The 27,779-nt window shown below is 33.3% G+C and overlaps 1 protein-coding gene and 1 pseudogene across 1 annotated transcript in view; one reads left to right on the top strand and one right to left on the bottom strand.

The window, feature by feature from the left end:
• The window catches only part of Cdh12 (cadherin 12), a 976,411-nt gene that overhangs the window by 90,524 nt on the left and 858,108 nt on the right, over nucleotides 1-27,779 (top strand). The window lies entirely within an intron of this gene.
• Nucleotides 26,473-26,600, bottom strand: LOC117285555 (annotated as a pseudogene).

Raw genomic sequence — 27,779 nt, 5'->3', positions numbered from 1 at the left:
CAGGCAAAAAGAATAAGAGCCTTAGACAACTGCTTCAGAGAGTGGCAAGAGCAAGATAAGGGTGTTTAAAATGAGAGGGAGCATTCTGAGGGGTTTTGCGACTTTTACTGTACTAGATTTTACGGATTAAATTGCTATTTTGTGATAAAGGATAAACTTGAGTCCTTTACCGGGAAATGGATATACCTTGAGATCATAATATTAAATGAAATAAATCAGACACACAAGCTTCATTCTCAAATAGTTTCTGTAATATGAGAAACCCAAAGTAAAATAAAGAACAAAATTAAAGACAGATAATAGGAAATGGGAGATAGAGCTATGCAAATGGAAAAAGGACCAAGAGATGATGGGAGGGGGAAGCACTGTTGGAAGGGACATAAAAAGAATCAAAATGGGTTATGTACATGTACCAGCTCTCTACAAGGAACGCAATCCTATGTACTGTTCACATGTTCTAATAGGAATAAAACTTTTAAACAATTTAAACATCTACTCTATTGTTCGATCAAACCTCTGATCGTGTTGTGTTCACCCATTATGGGCTAATCATCAGGCAAAGGCCCCTGAGCAGTTGAATTCCTATCTCGATGGAGAAAGGAGATGATAAATATGAGAAAAGAGCTAGAACCAAAATGGCATCCAAAAATCAAAGGAATGGTTAAAATAACCAAGTTGAAAGTGAATAAATAGTCTGAGCTGCTTTATATGCCTCACAAATCTTACATTCTTGATACTTAAGAAACTCCGAACTTTTATATTTAAGGTAAATCATAATTTGTAGAATACAAAAAAAAAAGTAGTTAGGGCCAAGGATTTAGCTCAGAGGTTTGGTGGCCTGCCTTGCAAGTGCAAGGACTCAAGTTCAATCCCTGGTACCGCCCCCAAAATAATAATTTATATAATAAAATAATCTGGCCTTTTATATATTTAAGGAAACTATTACACATACATTAAGGCATTAGAGTGGGATAGAAAACTAACTATCACCTCAAAAACATTTAGTCAAATTGACTGCAATATATCATTCTTTTTCTAAATATAGTTCATCATCCATTGCAAGTAATAAACTTACTGTATAATGGTGTTGTGAGTTTTACCACATAATTGTGTATGGTCAGTATTTGTTATTTTAATGTGTGTTTATACATTACATAAATGTTTATGAACCACTTGATCTGTGTGAACATGTTATGGGGTTTGTGCAGAACAGAGAAGAAGCCATTTCATGTATGTGTTACCTAAAGTAAGGAACTGCTAGTTTAAAGCACATAAAAATATGTCATTTATACAGAGAGAATTTTTCAGCAAGAAATGCTTTAAGGATGTTTAGTGGAATTTTCCACATCAAAAAGTATAATAAACAAAAACAATATAATTGTTTCATGGAGACATTGTATCTTCTTCAAAATTCTAACATGCTTATCAAAAACTATATCATAACAATTTAAAACAAGATAACTAATGTATTCTTTTATATTATTTTCAGCATCTATATGGTACAATATATACCAAAGCAAAGAGTAAAAAAGGTCTTAAAAACTCAACTGCAATTTTACTATATTTCTTAAACATATATTTGGGTAAGCAAATGTTAAAAATATCAAACTTGCCAGAGTCCTCTACCTAACACATTAGGAAAAGAAGGCCAATGTCATCCTGAATTTAGTATTTGTCTAACAGAAATAGTTTTATTTCATGAATTAATATGTTTGATTTTTCTTCCTACATGTCCCTATCTTCAACATCTTTTCACCACAGACATGTATTACTTTGCCCCTTATTTCAAATGCACTGAGAGACTGGAAAAATACTACCATATTTGTTAAATAAAAGTCCAGCTTTTATTAAGATCATCATGTATTAGCTTTATGAAGTGAAGCATTTGACAGTTGGAAAGCTCTTTGTGACTTAATAGTGTAAGGACTTCACATGAAAACACATGCCTAATAAACACATGATATTTTGAAGATAAACTACTAAATGTAATGGTGGGGTGAATAAGTATTATAAACAGTGATTACAACCAATATAAGTGATAAAAAGTGATATTACAAAATTTCCTATTTGTCACACATTTTACCAAATTTAGTAGAAAATAATTGTATCTTACTTAAATTATTAGTACCTTAGTTTCAGATTTATTCTTTCTTCCATAAAGACCACTTGGTGTGTGTGGTGTGTGTGTGTGTGTTACTGGGATTGAACCCAGGGTCTTTGAATTGAGATAAATCCCAGACAATTTGTTTTTAATTTTGGGTAAAGGTCTCATTAAATCACTAATTTATTCAAGCTAGATTTAATCTTGAGATTCTCTTGCCTCAGAATCTCATAGTGCTGGAATTACAGGAGTGCACCACCAAGTTTAGAAGTCACATTTTAAGCCTAATATGTTCTGGTATAAATTATACTTTGCATAGCTGCAAAATTGAAAAAAAATGTGCTGTAGGCAAAGAAAAAATTAAATAGTTTTAGGTATTTATCCAGTAGAAAAGAGATCTGTATAGGTACTATTCTCCTTCTATAAGTGATCTCAAGACAAAATAATTTAGAAATTACATGAATATGTAACTCATTACTTAAACTCCTTACTAGTTTCTTTTATTTCAGTCTTTTCTCCTTCAAGACCATTTTTTCACACTACTCGCAGAATCACCTTATATAAGCATGTTGGGATGAAACGCAGATGATATCTGAACTCGCTGATTACAGACTCATTTATGATCAGTTTGCTTAGTAACTTTACTCTCATCTTGTGCCATTCTCAGACCACTGAATCGCTTTTCAGTTCCTGTAAGAACTTGATATTAAGTACTCTGAACTTTCTTATGGTTGCGATTTTCCTGCCTGCTTTCCGCTATGCCTGGCCTATTTCCCTTATTGCTGAGTAACTTCCCATCTCTCTCAGCTCTCATTAGAGGCTTACCATCACCTGGATACACTCTCCCAGGAATCCCAGTGCATCCTGTCTTCTACCCCTCCGCAGTCCTCACCACAGAGTTTAGTATCTGCCTGTTCCCTTGTCTGTGCACCCTCCTAGCTCATAATCTCCAATTCACACACTTAGAGCCATTACCCCAATGACAGAATGTGGTACTATGAATTTTCCTTTGTCAAATACGTGGCCATTCTTTCTCCTGACAACCAGTGCACAATGTGATTACTTATTTGTCCAAGGTTTTAAAATATTTAGCTTGTTTGCTGGTATTTTGTATGGATTTAATTGATTTCAAAACATGAGGTTCATTATTGTGGTGTTATAATGAGTGATTGCCAGGTTATTTTGATCCTCCAGATGACTGAGTCATTTTCAGTCATTTTGCCTTCAAATAGTCAATCTGGGTGATTGCAGGCGAATTAGGCAACACAAACTTAAGGAGCGTTTAATAATAGACTTGTAGTTTATAAAAAGACCATCGATGATGGTAAGCAGCTGTTCTCCTTTTCATTAAGAGGAAAAAATGAGGAAATAAGCATAATAATTGCAAAAGACGGGATTTAACTTAGTTAATAGTCGGAGATTTTGATTCCTCAGGACTTTTGTTAAGAAAGCAAGTTGTTATGGAAGATTTATAAGAACCAAGAGAACAATAGTAATTCTCAGTATTCAAATTTAGAGTATTCTCAAAAGAAGAGACGCTATCTAGGGGCTTTATCTTCTGTTCAAGCACTTGGTATGTAGAGAAGTATCTCACATATGTCTTCCTCTCTCCGTTCTTTCTTTTTCATCTCCAAAGAATTGCAGCACACACATGAATCACTATCCCAGTTCCTTTCAAAAATTTCCCTTCCATTTCCATATTTTAACTATTACAAACTGTGCCACTATAAACATAGGTGCGCATATATCACTGTGGTACGATTCTTTTAATTCTTTTGGAAAGATACCCAGCAGAGGGATAGCGGGGCCAAATGGGACCTCCAATCCTAGTTCTTTGAGGTATCTCCACATGGATTTGTAAAAGTTTTTGTAAATAGGGATGGGGTGAAGGGGTGAAGGGAGGACAGGGGTATGGAGAAAAAATGAAAACCAAGACCTGTCCTGTAAAGGTACAAGACGCCAATAATGAATGCAACTCAACTGTATACCTCAAAAGTACCAATAAGCTCAATGAGGAAAAATAAATAAAAAGTAAAATTTACATTGTTTATTTTAAAAATTTACCCTTCCATTTACGCACCATATAATATCAAAAAATTCATTTTTAAAAATATGCTTAGATATTCTGAGGCATTTAGGTTTTAGTACTGAGTTTTATTTAGAATAAAATTCAAACTTCTCACTCAGGCTCACAAGGCCTGTGTCACCTGCCTCTTTTCTACATCACCTACTCATCTGCTCTCGGACCCTTTCACTAAACACATTCTCTTTGTGCTTTGAATTCTTTCTGCTCTTTGTCTTTATCTAGCTTGTTCTGATCTTAGAGCCTTTTAAATTCATACTTGGCCTGAATTGCACTACAGATCATAACATGTCTGGCTCTTAATCACCAATCTAAGCTGGGCCAGAATTTCCCCTCTTTGAAATGATATTTCAGGGGTACTCTTAACTTCAGCTGCAACCTCTCTGTGTTTTTATTACCTTCTGTGTTTATTTATTGGGGAACCCTGAAATGTTACTGGAGAACTCTGCAGTAGGTTCCAGTGTCCTGACCTGTGTAAGATGCAGGCCCGAGATTAAAAAAAAAAAAAAAACAACTAATGACAGAACAGACAGAAAGTGGGGTGCCAGGACAAACAATACAGGTGCAACTGACCAAGGCATTGGCCAGTCCAAGCCACTGATTTTTACTGGTAATTAATAGGGGTAAAAGCAAGCTACATGTGAGGGAGGAAAGTATTTACACGTGAGGAGGTACAGTCATGTTGATTCTATGGAAATTAATGTAAGCAAGGCTTGTAATAGCAAGACTAAGCATTTTCAAAATAGCAACATAGTAGATAGAATATATGAATGTAATTAGAACATTTTCCTTCTAGTAAGAAAGTTTCAGTCGTAGGAACAGAATTTGGGTGCAAATTACTCTGATCTTGGCACATAAGCTTTGGCGGGACTCATTTTATGAACAAGCCAGTTGTGAGATTAGCGCTTCACAGTCTGCTTTAGGCATAATCATTATTTTGGTCCCCCGGATTTATTGTTTGTTTTCTCCATGACTTTTAAAGTTACAAAGCTTGATGCACTTACGTGTCTGTGTATTTATTAGTTTCTATGTCTACGATGTCTATATTCTTCAGGAAAATGGGAGCTTCAAGAATATGTCTTACCTGTTTTCTTCATCACTGCAACACTACAATTTAAGTCACGGGTGCAGGTACCAAGGGTGATGCATAAATAGTGGTGGCATATTTCATGCATAGAGTACCAGGAGGTTCCAGAAGTAAGGGTGGAGGAAGAGACAGGATGCTGCATGAAATACATTGTTAATAGCTGTTTTCTTTGAAAATCTAATTATTGAAGTCACTCTACTGTTAATTAATATGCTACATGATACATTAGGAGTATTTTTTCTTGAAATGTCCTATAGGAACAAATATTAAAAGGAGCTCTGTGGGTACTTAAGTGCAAACATTTTCTCTGATGGGACTACCCATGGAGAAAAGTTTATAAATCTATGCCTAAAACAATATTAATTGTACCTGCCATGAAATAAAACCAAATAAATAGAAGTTGTGACAATAAAATATTTACTTTTATTAGTTAATACTCTATTTGCTACGTTTTCCCTCTGAACACCTTTACATTGAAATGAGAAATAATTTAAATGGTACAGATTTTGTCAGCTCACTTTCTTTAACCTTGTGGTTGATTGCATCTCCACAAAAAAATATAGGACATAGCATCTGCTTTGTCAACTGTAAAGAATAACACCTAAATAGATGTTTCTGTGCCAACGTTCCTCAAACAGTGATTATATAATATTTATATACATATTGTAGTTTATTATGCCTCCAATAGTAATTATGTAGTAGCACTTTATCATCAGTGCTTAGAATGAAATACAACAGTAATATTTCTGTGATGTTTCATCAGACTATTAGATGTGTTTTGTTAGCCAATAACACAATCAATTCCCTTCAGAAACAGTAGTGATCACTTGATACCAATTTGGTAGCAGATAAAGTTGCATGAACTGCTGAAACTTTTAGTAACTACTTTCAAAATAGATATAGGGAAAATTATCTGTATTATTGTCATGGCTTGGCGGGGGGTAATACTGAGGATTGCTCTCAGGACAACTCCATGAGCTTGTCTTTTATTTTACTTCAAGACAGAGGCTCATTATGTTCCCTGGGCTGGCTGAAAACATGCTACCCTCTTATCTCAGTTTACTCAGCAGCTGGAATTACAGACACGAATCACTATCAACATGCCTGATAATTCCTATATGCTGTCCAGACAGTTCATGTTCATTAGCTTAATATAGTCAAATAATTCCAAACACAGGACCCTCAACATTTTTATGGAAAGGCCAAATTTTTAGCTGAGACTTAAATTCAAGCAAAGACCAGATCATGTAATTTGAGACATCATATTTGTCAGGCATAGTGTAAGAATTACCTTGTAGTTAAAAATCCTGTTAAAATATTATTTCCTCCTACCTTGCCTCTTCTTTAAGCTATGGCTCGAACATTCCCTTTCCTAAAAATCCATTTCTTTTCTTCATTTTTCAACACATTTTTGCAATGCGTTTACTGATTTACTTTATTCGTATTATTCTCAGCTTCCCAATAAATCATTTATTGTCCCAGTAGTCCTAAATTCAAAGGATTAAGTTCACAATTTCTGATCGAGAATTGTACACCTTGTTCTCATGTTTCTCTCCCTACCTGACTTTTTCAGTATATATGTCCCTAACATGAAATAATTACATTTTAACTTCCCCAAATATATGAGTTGAGACCTCACCTCTGAAATAGAAAGGTCCCTATTCAAGTACCAAATGGCTTTACTTAAATATTACACACAACACACACACACACACACACACACACACACACACATAGACACACACACATATATCCTTATTAATTGGCAAAAATTATGACTTCTTCCCTTCTCCAATTTAATTTTTTTTTGATTGTTGTTCCAGCAGATAACCCTAATGCCTTACACATGCGGCACAAGAGCTAATTCTTCCACATTCAATTTTTTCCTTAGACATAGGGTCTCCCTCTCCCAATTAGGTGAGACTGAGATGTGCAGCACCATGTCTGGCTCTCCCAACCTACTTTCAATTATATCAATTCACTCTCAACTGATCTGGATCATCAGTATCTCAGTGTCTAGAACATTTGCACACCCTATCTCTCATAACGCCCTGTATTAGGTTTGTAACTTCCTATCCTGTCCCAGATTATTTCTTTCATTTTTTTTTAGAAAAGGAAAAAAAATATGAGAAAATGTAAAAATGGAATTAAAGTATTTCTTTCATTTTTAACTCTTCTCTGTGAACCATTGAAGTACATCAGGGCTTGTAATTTTATTGTTCTTTGAGTTTTATTCCCATTGTTATTAGCTTAATCAGGGTGTTATTTCCTCCCACCTGGACTAATGCCATGGTTTTCCAATTGTATTCTGCTTTTACCTGTTCAATTCAATTAAACTGGTGACACAGAAAATAGATCAAGGTACACCCTTAGATTAAGGGATACACAAAGCTTGGCATTGCCTAGAGTGTAAACACTAATTTCCTTAACACAACGATCAATACCTTCCATTAAGTGAACCAAGTCCTCAGCAGTACCATCTTCCTGTCCAAGACCCAGACTGAATACCACCTCCCTACAGTGGCATTGCTATGTTCTCTGGTGCAAATTGTCCATTCTTCTGCTGCTTTGTTTTGCAGCAAATTAAATATATCTATGATAATATTGAAATATGTAAATATGTGAATTGTTACTTGATGAGAAGAAACAGGAAAATTGTCTTTGTGGACATGTGAAGGAAATCAGGATAGGCCAATGGAAGAGAGGGAGGGAAAAGAGAAATAGAAGGAATCAAGATGTGATCTGGATATATAATAGTAACCCATGATAAATAGACTTATCTTGTATTGCAAATGCCTACTAATAAAAATTTTAAAAAATCATTACATAGTAAGGTAATCTTATCAGGACCATATGACTGACTATAAATGGTAAATATAGTGAATAAAGGACAAAATGCTGATAACCATTATGTATTGAAAAATTATGCATTTGTATATGCAACTCAAAATTGATGGTGCCAAATATAATGATAATGTACTACCTGTCTTACCTGTTTATACTATTTTGGGTGCATGTGGCAGTAAAAAGCATAGATTTCTGAACACATGTCAGGTGCAGGGAACTACTTTGCAATATGTTTTTAGACTCTAATAGAATTCAGTTCTGCCTTGTGTTTCTCTCTGTCTCTCTTTTTTTTTTTTTTGGTACCAAGGATCAAATTCAGGTCCTAGTTCTTGCAAGGCAGGCGGAACCACTGAGCTAAATCCCTGGCCCTGCCTTGTATTTCTTCAAGCAATCACCAACTGGAGAAGAATAGTGGCATCCATAGCAGATATTTAAAGAACAATGATTTCAGCAGTTTGGTTGATTGGGGTTCCGCATTTATTCTACACACACTCGTAATATAATTTGATTTCACTAAAAAATGGTACATTATTTTGTTTCTAGAGAATAAACTTGTAAGATACCTTCAATAGTTTTATCATCCAGTTCTTTTAACATTAAGAATCATAAGTTTAAGGAAACCATTGCTCTAAACTAAGAGATCTTTGAGAAATACCTAACATTGCAATTATGTTATTTTACTCTAAATTGTAAACTTATACCGGTGAAGAATTCAGTGATCAAGACAATAGGAATAACCTATAAATGGAACATACATGCCTTTTCACACTGATTCCTCCTGCGACCTTTAGAAATGGACTGCATTCCCTGAACATTCAGGCCCTCATTTGTCTGTTCAGTGCTTATGCGTTTGCTTTTCACCAAGTCTCCATTTTTCGCTGGTCAATTACCACTCGGCTTCCACGATATCGGGTTATCTTTGCCCAGAACTGTTCTTAAAACATAACTCAGTATCGTGCTTTCCCTTTCCTCATCAAAGACTCCTCTCTCCTGTACTACATAACTTTATGTCAGGCTCCCTAACTAGTCAATGTCAATGTGTAGTAAAGTGGCAGCACAGAAGCTGGCAGGAAAACAGTTGTTAATAATAAACTGAAGTCAAAAAGTCACACTCACTAAACCTTGAGAGTGTTGGTTTCTGTTTATGCTCCCACTGGAATATAGTGAACAACATTTTTAATGAAGAGGCTTAGTCGGAGGCATCTCCAACAGCGAACTTCAAACTGAGATACCGTCACATGACGGTTTCTGAAGCCTGAACGAACATTTCTCTGGGATTTCATTTCTGTGGAAATACTTGAAATTGAATTTGGTGCCCTGTATACATAGAAGTTGCTTTAGAGCTTAAAAGTGAACTCTTCTCCCTTTGAATTATAAAAGATAACCCAAGCCTTTCATTTAGCTTCTGGAAACAGTACCCAAAAGAAAACAAAATACATCTTTATTCATATTCACACAGAATTCTGTACTAAGCAGGTCAAGGTTTTGAGATCTTCTTTTATCTTTAGCTTTTTGTGAGGTCTCACAAATGTTTTACTTAGCTCCTCATTTCCTGTGCTGCCAGCATTACCTATATTTTGGGAGCACTTTGCTACCTCCAATCTCCCCATTTATGTCTTGTGTGTTCCATCATCATCTTTTATACTAAACCACTTCCAGTACTGAAGCATTTGAGCACTAGTCTTCTATTTCACGTAAAGCAGTGTGACATTAGAAATCAATTTGTTCACTTGTATACAGCAAAAAGGATTTATGCTTATTAGCATATATGTTCCATTTTTTAAAGAACTTTTTTTTTTTACAACTTATTGTTTGGATTTATACACATTGTATTTAAAAGCATTTTTCAAATATATTATTCCTTGAAACAGATTTAAATATTTATTTCTGCAAAGCCATCTCAACTGCCATTATGTTCACTTTAGCATTTCATTGGTTTTCTTCTCAATGATAACAGCATACTTATGCACTTTATGAGAAACCCTCTTTAATCTGCTTAGAAGGAAACGTTTCCTGAATTACCAAAATATAAAAAACTTGAAAAGTATAAGCATACCAGACTCCACCAGTGAGTGATCTATTCATATATTATTAGATGATTTTAAAAATTAAAAAATATGTAATTAATAAAAAATATTTGGCTCTATTTCACTATAAAGCAAAGCTTGAAAAACTAGGAATTGTAAATCATTCTTTAAGACAGTTATATGTTTTGATGCCTTTTTGAAGAAATATTTGGCCCTAAGAATTTCAGCTATAGTTCACCTTTCATAAAGTCAGAAAACATACCCAAAGAACACAATGTGAATTTGGATGTTTTCTTTGAATGCTTGAATATCGCCATTATTCTAAAAATTGTGTTTTTCAGTTTCCAAACTCAGTAACAAATGAATCCCTATGTTGTACAGCTTTGTTTGATAGATCTTTACTGAATCTGATGTAAATATAACAATGTTGTTTCCCTTTAATGTTACTATTTTATTAAAAGAGAAAGTGTCCTTTTTAAAAATTGTTATTGTTATGGGGTTTGGTAAGCTAATAATTGTGTGTCACCAAACAGCCACCGAAGGCAAATTTATAAAAGGAAGTCATGTAATGAGTCAGCCTGTTTCAATTAAATGAATACTTTGGGGAAAAATTGGCAGAGATACAATTACAATATATATAAAAAGTGTTCCTTCTCTATTCACATATATATTATGCTTTGCATAAATTAATTTAAAAAACTAAGATATTTTCTGTCTATTGACAGATAAACCAATTATTGTATTTCATACACGCATCAATTATTAATTTTCACAGTGTAAATATTTTTGACCTTTTGAATTGCTTGTCATTATTAGAACAAAGCTTAATTGGTAGAATAACAAGTAAAACATAGCATTGTAAATTACATAATTGATGTTCCTAAGTGAAGGATTTAAATTTTCAAACATGTCACTTCTTCACAAATTGGCCTTCAAAACTCACATTGTTAGTTTTTAAATTTCCAATGGGATGCTGACATCAGTTTGTATAATTATTTATTTGAGAATGTGGCAAAATGCCACAAATATTCATCTAATAAATGTTTGAAGGAAAATGCCGTGGCATTCCTGACCTAATGATTTGGTCACTGTGTCATACAGCAAAAGTAAATTTCTTCCCAATTTAAGTACAGACATGTTAATACAAGACAAATAATAACAGCACAAGACCTGATGTTTCCAATATTTAACTTTTATAAGTACAATATCTTTAGTTGTTCAAACCTTAATCATTTTCATTTCTTCAGTACTAGGAATTGAACCCTGGTTTTATTAAGTTGTCCAGGTGGGACTCGAACTTATGATCCTCCTGCCTACCTTTCAGAGTGCTGGGATTACAGGTGTGCACCAACATACTTGGCTAATATTTAGTTATCATGTGTTAATAATGTACCATATTATTTTCTACACATGTGTGTTTATCCTGTTACCTATGTCAAATTTATATTATCATTATTATTATTATTGTTATTATCATTGTTATTATTATTATTATGCCCATTTCGACCTGAAAATTCAGAACAAATGTCTCTACTGCTTTCCAGAGTCACATAGTGGTAAGGATAAGAGTGTTTAATCAGATCAATAAAATATTTTATTTGTAGAATATGTGAACACATTAACACATGTCTCTAAATTGACTGCAGGATTATTTGGAAAAAAATCTCAACTATATGAATGGAACTGGATGTACACTTAATTTAAGACTGAAATACAAAGAAAATATAGTTGGCCATCTCTAAAGTTTCTAGGAGATGTATGCATTTTAAAAGGACACATAATGTATCCCTTTCTGTTATAATAAACATTTCTTAGAAATAAGGAACAAATGATTTCTCAGTAAAGTAATTGGCTAAATAAAATTATAAAACTGTTGATGTGATTTAATATTTAAAATTTGAATTACTATTTTAATTATGATGTATTTTAACTATTAATAAGTAACATTGGGCTGAGTTTAATCATAGGGTGCCTGCTGTGTAATACTGGCTGTTATGCAAGGTGTCACATATCCTGATAACCCAGTCGGACATTTCATTTTTATTTATAATATATTTTTTTAAAAATTCATGCTCTATGAATTATAAACTGTATTTCTAAGGAAGTATTACAAGTATATATGAAATAATCAAGGGACCAACAGTAGATACCTGACTTAGTAAGCTACTGAATTAGTAAGCTACAACATTAAAAAAGTGTAGGGAAGGTGGGATGGATAGGGGAAGGGTAATAAGGGAAAAGAAAAAAATGTGAGATAATGAAAAGATGGAAATAAAGTGTTTGTAGAAGGGGAGGGGAGGAGGGGGTGAAAGGAGGGCAGAGACAAGGGGAAAAAAATCAGAACCAAGACCTGTCATGTAGAGGTACAAGATCCCAACAATGAATGTAACTGTACTGTATCCCTAAAATGTACGAATAAGCTCAAAACTGAAAAAATATACTTTAGGGGTTGAAAGGCGGGCAAGGTTAAGGGGAAAAAATGAGAACCAAGACTTGTCATGTAAAGGCACAAGATCCCAATGATGAATGTAACTGTACTGTATACCTAAAATGTACCAATAACTCAATGAGAAAAAAAGAAAAAAATACTTCAGGCAGTCAGAACCTGTTAAACCAGTATTTAGCTGTTAAACAAGTACTTACTACTATTAAATAATGTTGGCCATTTAAGGTTTGAATGTTTTAACACAAAATTTACTTATACTTTTCAGAAGATAGAGATAAAAATTGGTTTGCGACATAAAGACTTTCTAAAATATCTTGCTGTCTTTAATGATGATATACTTTTAATGTGTAAAATATAATACAGTTAATATTTTAAGGTAACTACTGTGAACTAGTACAATTTTCAGTATAACTTTTTGTGTAGAATAGTTTTGTATAATTTTTCCTCCCTAGAATATTAACCTACATCCACAGGCTTAGAATGAGAAAAGTTGATATAATTAAAACATAAAAAGTTAGTTGCCATGGAGGGCAAAAATATGTGACCACTTTGTGTCATGCTTATGTTCAAATTATAATGCCAATATTTCTTTCCAACAGAAAAAAAATATATATGTAATATCTTATATATTTGAAATGTATTAACTTTATATACCACGTGTATGTATACATATAATGTGTACTTAATATATAGTGTGTACATATGCAATTAGCTAAGCATATATATTCGTGTCTTAGTTACTTTTCTCTCATTGTTGAGAAAAAAATACCCAACACTCAGAGTTAAAGGGGGAAGGGTTATTTAGCTCACAGTTCCCAGAGGTTTCAGTCCACAATCAGGGTGCCACATGGCAGAGGGGCATTGCAGAGGAGAAACAGAAGACAGCAAAAGCAACGAGAGACCTCAGCAGTATCTTCGTTCCCTTCTTATTTTATCCAGACTACTTGAGGCAGGTAGCACTTACACCCTTACTCCTAGCCCCCTCGAGACTAGTACTGCATCAATGCCAGTGACACATAGTCTAGATCCACACACCCCTGAAACAGCCCCACCTATAACCGCGTGAGGCTCTGGAGGAGGGTATCTCAATAAAAGCCATGTGTATTTATATGGAGAGGGAGAGAGAGAAAGGAGAAAGGAGAGGGGAGAGAGAGATCAATTTAATGCAAAAGTTTGGCTCAGGCAACTACCGTATAGGAGGACTTCCAAGAGCTGTGATGGGAATCAGCAAGGTAGAAAGACAGACACCTTACAGCAAAGCTCCAATCTGAGTTTGAAGACCTGAGAACCAGGCTAGCTGCTGGGGTGAAGCGTGGGTTGGAAGAGCAAATAAACTATAATAGTACATGAGATCCTAAAGATAATTGACAATGTGAAATAGGAAGAAAGGGGCTAAAGGTGTTGGGAAAGTGGGAAGGGTACGGGAAAGCGAATAAGGGAAAAGAAAAAATATGAGAAAATGAAAAAATGGAAATGAAGTGTGTGTAAACAGGGAGGGGAGAAGGGGGTGAAGGGAGGGCAGGGACAAGGGGAAAAAATGAGAACCAAGACCTGTCATGTAAAGGTCCAAGATCCCAATGATGAATGTAACTGTAGTGTATTCCAAGAAACTCATGAGAAAAAAAAAATGTGGCAGGCTCAAACCCCGCAAAGAGCTGATGTTTTCATTTGAAAGAAAGGCCGGAGGAAATCTCTCTTCCTTCACTTTGACTTAGACATTTCCTTATACTCAGGTCTTTACCTGATTAGTGAGAGCCCCACATATTAGAGATGGCAATGAGCTTGCTCAGTGTACAAATTAAATGTGAATCTCATTCAAAGAAGCCCTAAAGGTTGACCGCCACATAGCAGAGTGTAAATGGATATATTAATGACATACTCTCTCTCTCTCTCTCTCTCTCTTTCTAAATATATATATATATATATATACACACACACACACACATACATGCATACATACATATATATATGTATTTCTTTATAAAGCATATGTATGTGTGTGTGTTTGTGCATGTGTTCCAACTGAACAATAGATCTTAGATGTATCTATTGATATGCTTTTTCTTAATTAGTGTGGGCAACCTGCTATTCATTTGATAATTCCTACATCTGAATGTCAAGGATAGAGGATGAAGTCTTCAGGGTGGAGAAACTTCTGCAGATTGTCTGCTTTTGCTGTCCTGTAGAGAGAAATGGCAGAATAACTAAGTTGTCATCTCCTGTTCCTCTCCATGAGCTTCCTAAAAATTGACCCCAGTCTGATACTTCAGCAGATTTTTTTTATAGCAAGTCGTGTGGTCTTATATCTCTCTCTTTTCTTATGGAATTTCTACTTTAGTTTACATATTTCTTAAAATATAACACAGCGTGCTTTCAGAGAACTCAGGACCTTGACTGTTCTGAAGGTCTCTTGTTACAGCTGTTGTGTTTTTCTTTATAAAGTATTTTTTCTCATATTGAAGAAGTCTCTGTTTAAATGTCTACATGTGAACACTCCTGTATCCATTCCAGCTGAGCATGGTAAGCCTATGCACAGACTATACATGTATTTATCACTGAGTTTTTGTTCCAAAGGCCAACTGTGACATGCAGATGAAGAGTGATGAAAAGATTTCTTGGAAACAGATTCATAAAATCATTGGTTCCTTCTTCCTAATATCTTCTCCATTTGTAAATATTACTCTTTCATCTTCTTGGGCCATGAGACAATCAACACTGAATGACAGCCTTTAGAGCACCACTTGCTCCTAAAGTCCATCAGTAAGCTTTGTTAAAAAAGTAAGTAAATAAAAGACCATTGCAGTAAATTTGATTTGAAATATTTCCCACCCCAAATATTCTAACAGATATAACACTAGTTATGTCAAATGTAAGTGTAGGAAATAACCGCTTTCATTATAAATTTACCCCCAATGTCTAGAAATATACATGGTAGAATTAATAAATTAAAGGATCTATAATAGTCATAGTTTTAAAAGGGTGGATATTCTACAAGACAACCAAATGACTTAATTTTGTGGGCTTGTTATATAAACCAGCTCCTCTTCACTGAAAGTCATAAAAATGTTGTCCTTGAAATGAGCTTACCTTTGGGCAGGAGAATATGAACCCAGCAAAGCAATGAGTTTAAAGAGAAAATTCATTTTCTTCAGACTCTTTCAGACTAAATTTCCTCTCTTATACTAGACATTGGTCTGAAATATTTTCTAAAATTTTTCCTCATAATTAAGATGTTATTAATGGAAGATTTTCAAATTAAAGAAGATATTTGATGTCCTCTATTATTTCTGAAATATATCACAGTTATATTTTGATTTTATGATAGAGATGTTTACCAAATAACAATGTTTATTTACTGCATTATTTTTTAAGACATAGCATCTTGTTTAAAAGAGATTTCAAATTCATCATTGTAATGAATCAAAGTTACATAAATAATATAATATAGCTAATTGGAAAGTAGCATAGAATCTTTGAATTGTAGAACTGTTCAATTAAAAACTTTCCATGCAAAATCTAGGCTGACCAAGTAGGAAAAAAACATAACGGATTCAGTATAGGTTCCGCAAGCTCTTTCTAGAAGGGTGTCCTGTTTTCCACATCAGTTTCCTGTTTAGAAAACATGGCACATATCATTTCCAAAAATATGTATGATAATTTATTTGATTTTTACAATGTAAAATGTGTATCTTTTTGAGAAATTATTGTAAACATCAAATAACTACTTAACAATGATCTACATAACCATTACTTTAAACAGAATGGGAATCATAAACAGTAGCCTTTAATTCAGTCTCAGACAAAGTTGAGTTTCTCTTTTACCTAATGAATACGTAAACATGCCAGGAAAATTTACTATCAATATCTGATCATATGTTTATAAAAGAATAGCTTTCTGATTAGGCAAACAATGCAGTTAATGCTAAACAAATTAGCGAAATAACTCAAGATAACCCTGTATTAGAATCGCTGAGTGAAATTCGTGCTTTACAGAGTACATAACATAAAATTAAGAAAACAGCTTCTCCTGTGAATAGCAATGCTTACTTTCTAAGAAGGTATGACTATACTCTAATGAAAGCATTCTCCATGCAAGTTATACATTTTTTTCTATAAGAAACTTGAAATAATATTCATTAAATTCTATGTGAACCTATTCCTGTTTGCCCAAAAGCAAATTATCATTCTAATTGAGAAATCATGAATTCCACTTGAATTTGACTTATTGAAATGCATCATTATTGATAAAGAAGTGCAACATCATGACATTTATTCCTTCATTTATCAGCCAATATCTAGTGTCCTAATATATGTCAGTTTGTATATTTAGAAGTTTCAGATCTAAGGACCTTGTTTAAGTCAGAGCCACTGGATGTCAAGATTAGTTTGGATTCTAAGTGGATAAGGCTCCATTTTAGGGTGTCACCATAATATCAAATTTTGTCATAGTTTTCTCTCTGCTAGAACAAAATACCCCACCCCTGCAACTAATAAGAGTTTACATTTTTCCTTTATTTATTTATCTGGTACTGGGGATCAAACTCGGGACCTTAAGCATGCAAGGCAGGCAGTGGAACCATTGAGCTAAATCCCTGACCCCAAGAAGTTTGTTTTTGACTCACAGTTTATAAAGGTTTCAGTCCACAGTTGGCTGGTTCCAAGGCAAGACAGCGTGGCAGAGGAAAAGTGGCTCATGTAATCACTTAGAGTAGAGTTGGTCTAAGGAATGAGTAGGGCAGAGATAGACACTTTCAGGTCATGTCCCAGTGACTCACTTCTTGCCAGATTCCACCTGATAACAGCCACTCAGCTATATGTCCAACCCATGAGCCCATGAAGCTTTGGGGGAACATCTGCATATAAACCATTACCAATATGATGTAACAAAGTAGTAAAAATGAAGCAGATAGTTAGTGATTACCAGGGCCTGAGGAAAAGTGGAAATGGTGAAGTGATGATTAAAGAGGACTAAGTTTCACATAGGCAAAATAAATACATTCTAGAGAGGTACTAAACAATGTAGTGCCTATAGCTAATGACACCACATTATGTAGTTTAAATTTGCTAAGATCTTATGTAACATATTCTTACAAAATAACAACAAAACAATGAAGCCATTTTGATCCTTATTTAGTTTCTCACACCAGAGAAACTATTGGATATTTACATGTGTGTCCTATTTATTTCACTTAAGAATATGGCCTTTTAATATGCATCCATCAAGTACAAATGTCTCTAGTTTCTCATTCTTTATGGCTGAGTAGTACTCCATTTTATATTTTTTAAAAACATACATGCACAAAACACGTCTTCATCCAGTCTCCAGTTGATGGGCAATTGGGCTTATTCCAAGCTTTACAAACTGTGCTACTATAAACATGAGTGCACATATATCACTGTGGCATGATTATTTAAATTCTTTTGGGTATATACCAAGTAGAGGGACAGCTAGGTCAAATGGGACTTTTAAACCTAGTTCTTTGAGGTATCTCCATGCTAATTTCCATGGTGATTGCACCAGTCTGCACCCCCACCAACAATGGAGAAGGGTTCCTTTCTCCCCACAACCCTGCCAGCATTTGTTGTTGGTTGATTTCTTGATAGTAGCCATTCTTTCTGGGGTGAGGTGGAATCTCAATATTGTTTTCATCTGCATCTCTCAAATGACCAGTGATGTGGAACATTTTTTCTTATATTTACTTGCTTTTACTTCTTTGTCTGAGAAATGTCTGTTTATTTTGGATGCCCATTTTCAAATTGGTTCTTTAAATTTGGGGGCTTTTTTTTTTTTAGTTCTTTGTATATTCTGGATAGTAGTCCTTTGTCTGAGGAGCAGCTGTTAAAAAATTTTCCTACCCTGTAGGTTGTCTCTCAGCTCAGTTCTGTTGCTGGATTCTCTTGCAATGCAGAAGCTTTTTAATAAGATGAGATCTCAGTTGTTGATTCTTTGTGCTAGTTCCTGTGCTACTGAGGTTTATAAAGTCTTTTCCTATGTTGATGTCTTCAAGAATTCTACCTAATTTATCTTCCAGCAAATTTAGTGTTTCTGTTTTAATATTTAGATCTTTAATCTACTTGGATTTTAGTTTAGCACATGGGGTCTAGGGAGCTAGTCTTTAGTCTTTAGAAGGTTGAAATCCAGTTTTTTTTTCACCAGCATTTATTAAAGAGGCTTTTTCTCCAATGAGGATGATTGGTTCCTTGTCAAGGAGGTAGCTGAATATGTCTTCAGTTGTTCCTGGAACTTCTAATTGATTCCACTGATCCTCGGGTCTGTTTCTTTGCTAGTACCATTCTGTTTTTATCACAGTGGCTTTGTAGTACAGTGTCAAGTTGGGGGTGTCATGTCTCTGTTGCCTAGAATTGAAGGGGTAGAGGAAGTGGGAGGAGGGGTAGAGGAAAGGAAGGAAGGGAAGGAAAAACTGAGAAAAGAAAAAAATGGAAACAAAGTCTTTGTAAATAGGGAGGGATGGAGGGGTTAAAGGAGAGCAGGGGAATGGGAAAAAAATAAGAACCTAGATACATCATGTAAAGGCACAAGATCCCATTGATGAATATAACTGTTTCATATACCTAAATTGTACCAATTAATTTAATAGAAAAATAATGGATCAGAAATAAATTTTGAAAGATGATAGCTATTTTTAACTGTAAACAGGGGGTCAGATGTACACTTACCTGCAAAACTCACTAAGCTGTGTACAATAGAGGTGAGGGTCATAATTCACTGGGAGAGCATGTGTAAGGCCCCAGGTTCAAACCCTTATGCCAAAGGAAAATAAAACTGTATATATTAAAGCATTCAGCTTTTTAAATTCCAGTCATATCTCACTGTACTGCTTTTATAACAAAAGTGTTTTCTAACGCTTATTTCCTACAAGTGTTTGTAAAGGATTGGTTTTTATCTCTTGTGTTAGTTTTGAAGCTTTTTCTCTAAATTATTTTAATTAAAGATTGTCTAACTTGTTTACATACAGTTGTTTACAATATTATTTAAAATTAATTTTATTCCAGAAGGGATAAAGCAATATAATAAGATAAAAATAGATCAGCTTGTTGATTGTTATTTATGTAGTACTCAAGAGGCTACCTAAATGGGTTGTGTATATTGTGCATTACTTAATCATAAATATTTGGTAAAATACATGACAAAATAAGTCTGAATCTCACCAAAATTTCAGGAGCTATCAGTTTTTGTAACAGTTTAGCTACTGTGTTTTGATCAAATAGTACCATATTTTGAAAGTGCCTCAGCTAAAGATATCATTCCAAATTTTTAATTCAGGATATTTTATTTGTATTGGAAGTATATCTCTTTTCAAGTCACTTAAATTCCTTTTTAGGCACATTACATTTTCTACTGTTAAAATTTATCTTACTTTCATTTTGATTTCTCATTTTTGCCCTAATAGTTTATAGCAATTATACATAAGGATTGGAGATTGATTATAGTAATAATTTTGCACAATTAAGTAAATGAATATAAAAGTAAATATCTCTAAAAATGTATTATTTGGACATATATAATAGCTTATATTCTCTGATTTTAAAAGATTTTTACTGATATTTCTTTTCCAGTAAAGATTAGTGATCAAACTATGGAATCAGTTTGTTCAAGACATTATTAATTTCCTTATAAACCTTGAAGCAAATACAGGAGCATCACAAGATTAAAAGAACATGACTATACTCAGAATTAGACATGTAAGATAAAATATAAAATACTCTCTGGTACAAGAAAATGTAAGAACCTTCTGCTTTGTTAAAGAAACATTAGTGAGTGGAAAACCGCTGGAAATATATTGTGTAAAACCTTGGAATTAAAAAAATATATATTACTAGAGGAAGCTTTTGTCTTTAAACCTCCTGGAATAAAGCTTAACCTTAAGTATGCATTATTAAAAAAAGATTATTTTATTATTTTATAAGAAATCTCTCTAAGTGATTGTACTTCTGAATGAAATATCAAATATAGAGTTGCTTCTAGGGAACATGGACTATACTAACAGTACCTTAAAGTTCTGTATTAAATGCACACAGATTTCATTCCCATAAGAGTTGACAAATTCTATGGAGCATTGAAATATTTCTAGCGAGGAAAAGAATAACATAAATATGACCAGACTATGTTGCTATGACAACCACAACCTCTATTTCTAAGCATTCTGGAATTTAAACTTTCAGTCATTAGTTTGTATTGACCTCCCCCAAACTACCTGGTACATATGTGAAAATGCTGATGGAAGTGTAAAAGAAAAAAAAAATCCATAGGTGTTTTGAAATAATATCTTTACTTAAAGAAACTTTAAAGTGAAAAGTATGCTTACTACAATACATACTTTATTACCAATAATATAAAACATAAGTATGTAAGAGATGTTATTAACTCTAATATACTTTTGTTAGAAAGTTAAATCTCAAAAAATTAAAAGCAACTGTAAAATTACCAATAATTATCTTTCCTCAAAATACTTTTTGGGAAACATTCTTAGAGATATTTTGGTGGATTACAACATCTCTTTTAAATATTATATTCATGTGCATTCATATGTTAAAATTTTATAATTATACTAAGATATATTGTATTAAAATCTTTCTCAATTATAAAATATAAATTATTTAACTAATAGTTCAAACACTTTTATTGTGAATTAGAATGTGGGAAAATCACAAAATGTTGATTTTATTTTATTTAAAATATCATATTTAATCTCTACAGCCATACCTTGGATTAAAACTGTATATTTTAATTCTTTGGATAGAGTTTCCAGTTGAGAAAATTTACATAATTAAGATAATTACAGTGAAATAGTTAAATAGGTGTTGGATAGCAGAAAATCAGAATTTGAATCTGTATGTACTGTTTATTATTATTATTCCAAAAAATAGAGTCAGGAAGTTAGTCACAGATCCCTGTCTAGTGCTTCTATTATTAACATTTTGGAGATTACTTAATAGCTCTCTCTTTAGACGTTATTTTAGATGAATTTACAGTAATATCCAGAACAAAACTGTAAGTACACCAGTGTTCATGACCACACTCGAGCAGCACATTCCTTTTAGGAGAAAGTGAAATATTATTTTCAGTATCTATTGCTGCACATCCACCAGTGCTTTTCCACTGATTTCATCCTACTGGTGAGGATGCATCAATTCTAATTTCTAGAGAGGTTTTGAAAAGACTAGTTCTCCATTGTGATATTTAAAAAGAAACTGTCTCTCTTAAATTTTGTGTAAATGTGTGCATCTGTACACTGATTCATGCAACTCTGTAGAAGACTATTCTAGAAATATAGAGGATATTTTCAGAAATATAAAACTAGAATTTCAATTCAAAGCTTTCATTCAAATATGATTGTCGATACTTTAATTGCCAGCACTGGTATATTTTTTTCTCCTGAATCCTGCCCAACGTGTTATCTCCTCCTTCTGGATCTCTAGCATCTCTTTCTCTATCTCCTCTGTCTCTACCTCTGTCTCTATCTTTGTCTACTTCTATCTCCATGTCCATCTCTATTTCCCTGGTCTGACAAATATTTCATAAATTTTTATCAAAGACGTTCTGAAGGTTATCAATATATCATTGAATGACTAATCTCCCAGAAAATATCAGATATAATGTGTATTTTATGGAGGAAGAATTGCATTTGGAAAAAAGTGCCATAATTTTATCAAATATTTACTTCATGACTGTATATAACATAGTATTGTACAGCATTCAGTTGTGATAGTTTCTAATTTCATCTTCAACAGGTGAAGATACTGAAATTCAAAACCGATCAATAATTATTCCTAAGTGACCGTATTTGTAAATTTTAAATTCAGCAATTTGGAAACTGATGTAACTACTCCAAAATCCATTTTTCCTAAAAAAATCCAATAAAATCCTTAAACTTAGATAACAATAGTTAACAAAAACAAAATCTTTCATGGTTATGAAATGACTAATTCATGGGAAAAATACCAATGTGTTATTTTTATAAAATGATTATATTCATTAATACATTAAAAAATGTCCATAGTTCTCTCCCTTAAGAGTTCCAATAATGATGATGCAGCTCTCCTTCCTGACTCTATTTTATAATACAGAAAACTGATTTACAATTGTAAGCATATGTAGGAAGCACAGTGCACTTAGTAAGTGGTGATACAGGACTAGGAATTTAGACAATATGTTTCCAGGCAGCTAATGTTGTAGATACAATATGGGTTTTAAACCAAGAGTTCCTGAAACATCTTGTAAGCTCTGCTTCTGAAGTTGTCTCTAATTTTGGATGAGTTAGTGTCTCATCAAGGTATGCCAAAGAAAGACAAGTTCACTGTGAATACATCTACAGAGATGTATTTGAAGGAATGGGCTTGCGTGTTTGTCAAAACACCTGAGTCCAAAATCTGATGGAAGAACCTAGCAGACTAAAAATTGCTCTGGATCATCAAGATGGGGCCAGTGTTATCACGTGTCATTAAAGAGTGAATGGAGCACATGAGGACAGTACTGGAATTAACACAGATGAAGATAGATAGCCCAAGGTTCTGTGTTGCTTGCTTTAAACATGGGAGACAAAACCATAAACCGAGGAATGCAGCATTCTTCCTGAAGGTAAAAGACAACTAAATATATTTTCCTCTAGAGGCTCTAGAAAGAACATAGGCTTTTTGGTACTTTGTTTTGTTTTGTTTTGTTTCTTTTTTGGCACTGGGGATTGAACTCGGGTCCTTGCTCTTGCAAGGCAGGCAGCAAAATCATTAAGCTAAATCCCCAGCCCTACCTTTTGGTACTTTGGATTTAGCTTTTTAAGGTGTGTTTTACACCTCTGACTTTGACAAACATAAGATGAATTTGTTGTTAAATCCACCAGTCTTTCAGTAAACAGTACAGCTGTGGTAGATAATGGTACAATCACATGTCAGATGAAAACTGCAGAAAATGAAAATGAAAGTTTTGAATGTAGTCAGTGGAAAACAATTGTCACCTTCAAAGGAAATACGTAAGCGCTGCAGAATACTTCTCAGCAGCAAACTCTTGCAAGCACCAGATTAAAATGGAATATTTAAAGTGATAAAATAAAACTAGAGCCAACATCATTAATTTACCTTTATATACCAATAAAATTATTCTTGAAATTAAGGATAAAAGTCTTCTCAAAGGAAAAAAGTCATAATTCAATGTCAACAAAACTTTCCTACAATAAATGTTATAACTTGCTTTCCAAAGAGAAAATTACATGTCAGAAACCTTTATGTCATAAAGGAGGAAAAAATGACATTGAGTAAATACATAACGGTAAGGTATTTAATTCATTTATTATATTTATTCTTGTCTTTGAAGTAATATTATTGACATTTATATGCCGCCTATAACATAGGTATATGAAATGAATGACAGCAATATTATAAACTAGGAGAGGAATGGAGAATGTGACATTATTAAATATATACTCTTAACATGAGTAATGTATTTTTTTAAGAAACAATTAGAATAAAGAAAGTGTCTTAGTTACTTGCTCATTTCTGGGACAAAATGTGAAACACCAAACAGAACTTAAAAGAGTAGAGCTTTATTTTAGCTCACAGTTTGTAGAGATTTCAGTCCAGAGTCAGCTGGCTCCAGGCAGGGCAGCATGCCAGAGTTGGCACGAAGGAGAAACAGTCCATGGTAGGGTTGTCAGGACTCAGGAAGGAGTGAGCCTTCCTTCATTCCCTTTTTTATTCATTCTAGGTTAAATGCCTATTGGTTGAGGCCACCCACACTCGGGTGGGTCTTTTCATCACTCATGCTTAGAACTGTGCTAAACCAATCAGTGAAGTAATCCAGCGATTACAGTTATGATTCAGCCACGTCCAGATTCCCCCTGGGATTACATAAGGCTTTGGGGACTATTTCAGATATCAACTATAATAGTGTACAATATAATCTATTTGGCAGTTTCTGACTTTGAAAATGAAATATTATGAATATACCAAAAACCATGACATTAAATGTCCAAAATCACTTACATTGACAGGAAATAGCAATGGGTCAAGAACATATGCACTGAGAAACTATGAAACAAACATTACAAATTAATATTAGTATATAGGCATAATAAACACAAATAGCTTAAATGAAGCAAGCGAAATACAGAAATCATCATAGTGGATCAAAAGTACAAACCTAACATGAAAACCCTCTTCAAATATAATTCCATAGGTAGATTAAACAGTAATTTATTGGAGAAATTATATACCATACTAATAATGACCAAATGTTAGGTTATTAAAATTGGATTATTGGATCATTAAAATTATTAAAGCAGATTCCTAAGCAAAGGTTGTTTATGAAGAATAGTAATGAAAGAGTAAATTCTCCAAGAGGAAATAGCAATACATATATATTTAAATGAAAATGTCCAAGTACATGAGATAATACAGAAAGGAGAAACAAATATAACCATTGGAGTATTCATCATCACTCTGCTAAACGTTTAAAATTCTAATGGGCAGAAAACAGAAGTAGAAGTCAACAAAGTAGAGCTCTCCATTAATATTATCTAATTCAAATTTATAGAAAAATCTATCCAAAGACAGCAGAAGACCCATTCTTCTCAAATTTAAACCATATTCTAAACCAGAGATGGTGAACTATTTAGAGCCTTCAGTGATACACCCAGGCCACTGTGGCGCACTTACCTGAGGTTTGCCATTACGGTTCTAAACCATAGCACCTTTCACCAGTTTAAAATACTATAAATAATACAGGTATTTCCTAAACCTATGAGAATTGAACTGAAATTTAATAACAGAAAGACAGTTGAAAATCCCCAATTATGTGGAAAGTAAATATGTTTCTAAATAATGCAGGTAACAATAAATAGCCCACATATCTCACTAGAGAAATCAATATAACTAAAGAAACACAAAATTATAACTCTGCAAAATTTGTGAGAAGTAACTTGAAGTGAATATGGTAGAGAAAAATGAAAGATACAAGCACATTGCACAGCAGAATGCAAAATGAAAGTTTAATTATAAAGCTAATATAAAAACTGAAATTTAAAAAAAAACGAGTGGAATCAAGTAAAACTGAACAGGAAAATAATAAAGAAATTTGAGAAATGAATCGTGAAATAATGGAATTGATTTACATCACTCTAGGACAGCACAGGGGTGGGAGGGAAGGAAAGCGAGGGAGAGGACGATATAGATGAATTTTCTGGAAATCATGCAGTAGCGAGTGAACATTAAAGAGTTCCCTTTAAGGAAATAAGATATTTGAGGATACTTGAAATAAAAGAATGCAACTTTCTAATGCTCACCAACCAAACTTTGCATATATTATAAATTTATAGTGATTGAGAAGTGTATTAAACTTTGACTATAAAGATAAGGCATAAAACCATATAAGTGAGATTTCTAGTACCAGTAATAAATGTTATTGATATCCTGTGAATATCATAGATAATAATATAGAATAAAATGCAAATCTGTGGTCACATTTGATAATGTAAATAGAATTGTCCAAGTTTGTGAAAGACACAAAATACTCAAACACAAGGAAAGCTACTTAACATGAATAGCCTTATATCTGTCAAATAAATTGTATATAAATTTAAAACATAAAAGATTACATAGTCAATAGTTTGTGCTTCAATGATGGATTTTTTTAAATAGTCAAGCAATAAATAGTATTAATCTGCAAGATTTTTTTCAGAAAATATAAGCAGTGGGGACCTTTCTAATCTCCCCTTAGGAGGTCACCATTAGACCAGTAAATAGGTAGGAGCAAAAACTTTTCTATGTTATTGCACAAAAGGGCAATTATTTGCGCTGTACATTTCAAAAAACCAGAAGAAAGGATCTTGAATGGTTAAATTCTAAAGATATGACAAAGCATACAAAGACAGATGTTTAACTTGGTTTAGCCACTACAAAATGAGCCCTTTTAAATTAAAAAAAAATCTAGTATTTATATTTTATCTGCACTTTTGCCTATTCTACACTTGATCTTAGCCAAAAGGCCAAGAAGCGATACTTTTGCCTATTCTATACCGTATTTTGTTCAAGTTTTATAGATTGGGCTTAGAAAAGAACTAAACATAGAAATAAAGGATAACTCATAAGTTTAAAGTTGTATATTGGTAAAAATATATATATGAGATCATGGATACATATAAATGAGCCTCCAGTTTTCATAGAAGATAAAAGAGGAAACATTGGTGGGAGAAATGAATCATAAAGTGACACAGAGTCGAAATGAATATGCTGAACAAAAAAAATAATGATTCACAAAGAAACTGGCAGTAGAATTTCAATAAAAGATCACACTATATAAATATATTTAATTATACGGCTTTTACATATTTCTTTGAAAATGTGCTCAGGACTATAATGTGTAAAAAACTGGGAAAATCATGCCATGGTTAATTTTGAAAGCATTTTTTTTAAATTATGGTAAAACTATGTAATACTTATGACAAATTTTTTTTTTAATTCTTTCAGTGAGCTCTGTAACTCAAATGGTAGCAAAAATATATTTTACCCTGAGTTTGAAAGTGCATTTAAGGTCAAGAAATATTTAAGTTTGTCTTAGTTATCTAATATTGCTTCTTTAAAAAGATAACCAGTTCTATCTCAGTCACTCTCACTGTGCTGTCCCACAAGTCACCCGGAGTATTTCAGATAATTTGTTCCAATTTGTTCTTTGTTCACCATGTACTTAAGTATGCTTTGTGTTGTTAATATAATTTATATCTAGCTCTTGTGTTATTTTATCAGTATTGAAAGACTATTTCAAAAGGGTGTGTATTAGTTTCCTAGAGCTTTTTTTTTATCAGTTGTATGACATTAAAACCTTATAAATTTATTGTCTCCCAGATCTGCCTGAGGAGGTCTGTGATCATGAAGCCAGCAGATCCCATCTTCTGAGGGCTTTTATGCATGGATAATTGCTTTGTGTCTCCCTGTGAGCCTTGGGCAGTTTTCAGGAGAACCTGGGAATTCCTTAGCTTTAGATGATGCATCACCTTAATTCTGGCCACCTGCAATACATGTGTTTAAGTCACAATGCTCCTATGACCTTTAAAGTGGTGATTAAGTTTAAAATAACTCATTAAATTGTGTGTTTCCTTCAACACTGTTACTACGTATTTGAGTAATTTTTATGAATTCCTTTTATTTATTTTAAAAATTGTTATTATCATTATTATTAT

Source organism: Fukomys damarensis, unplaced genomic scaffold, assembly GCF_012274545.1.
Source record: "Fukomys damarensis isolate Sample0158 unplaced genomic scaffold, DMR_v1.0_HiC HiC_scaffold_1, whole genome shotgun sequence".
NCBI lineage: Eukaryota > Metazoa > Chordata > Mammalia > Rodentia > Bathyergidae > Fukomys > Fukomys damarensis.
The sequence above is the reverse complement of the archived record's forward strand: the minus strand, read 5'-3'. Positions and strand labels throughout refer to the sequence as shown.